Here is a 919-nt window from a genome sequence, read left to right as displayed (position 1 = left end):
CGGTAGACGAATGCACTGCATTGTTCAGTGCAAACTCTACGAGTGGCAACATGGCACTCCAGCGCCTCGGCGCCTCGGCGCCTCAGCGCAGACGCTGCGAAGATCGTCTTCGATGACGCGATTCACCCTTTCGGTTTGACCATCGGTCTGTGGATGATCCGTTGTCGACATGTCCAACTTGGTGCCTAGCACCTTGAGGATAGTCGACCAAAATTTCCCCGTGAAACGGGGATATCTGAAGAGACAATCGACTCTGGGAGTCCCTGTTGTCGGAAAACACGATCCACGAACAGCGTTGCTGAGCCGACCCCGTCGATGGTGTCTGGCACCGCCGCCAAACGAGCCATCTTGCTCAACCGGTTGACGCATACCACGACACCCGTGTTGCCCGCCGAATCTTTCGGCAGGCCAAACACAAAGTCCAAAATCATGGACTGCCAGCACCCAGTAGGTACCGGTAAGCTGGCCAGCGGCGCAGCCGCATTTGGAAAAGTTTCACCCGTTGACACGTCTCGCACGTGCGCACATAGATGCTCGTCTATTTGTACAACTTAGGTCACCAAAAGTGGTGACTCACAGAGTTGTACATTTTCTCACGACCAAGATGACCACTGAGTGGTGTGTCGTGAGCCTCATATTGGATGCGATGTTTCCAATCCTCATCATGAGCAAGCACAAATCGTGGTGAATCTGTTAAATCGGTGCTATAATATAGCAAGCCGTTACACAACAAATATTGGTACAATCGTGCACGCAGTCTTGGTGACAATTTCTTGTCCGAGTCTCCAATCTCCTTGCTCCCTAGAGCCCGTAGCAGCGCTACACACATCCCATAACCCGCATGCGCGTGCGGATCAAATACGACGTTACAGTTGTAACATGAGCAAGCTCATAGTCTGGTCTGCGTGACAACGCATCG

Source organism: Plasmopara halstedii (assembly GCF_900000015.1).
Source record: "Plasmopara halstedii genome assembly, contig: Scaffold_816, whole genome shotgun sequence".
In the NCBI taxonomy this organism is placed as follows: Eukaryota; Oomycota; class Peronosporomycetes; order Peronosporales; family Peronosporaceae; genus Plasmopara; species Plasmopara halstedii.
The sequence above is the reverse complement of the archived record's forward strand: the minus strand, read 5'-3'. Positions refer to the sequence as shown.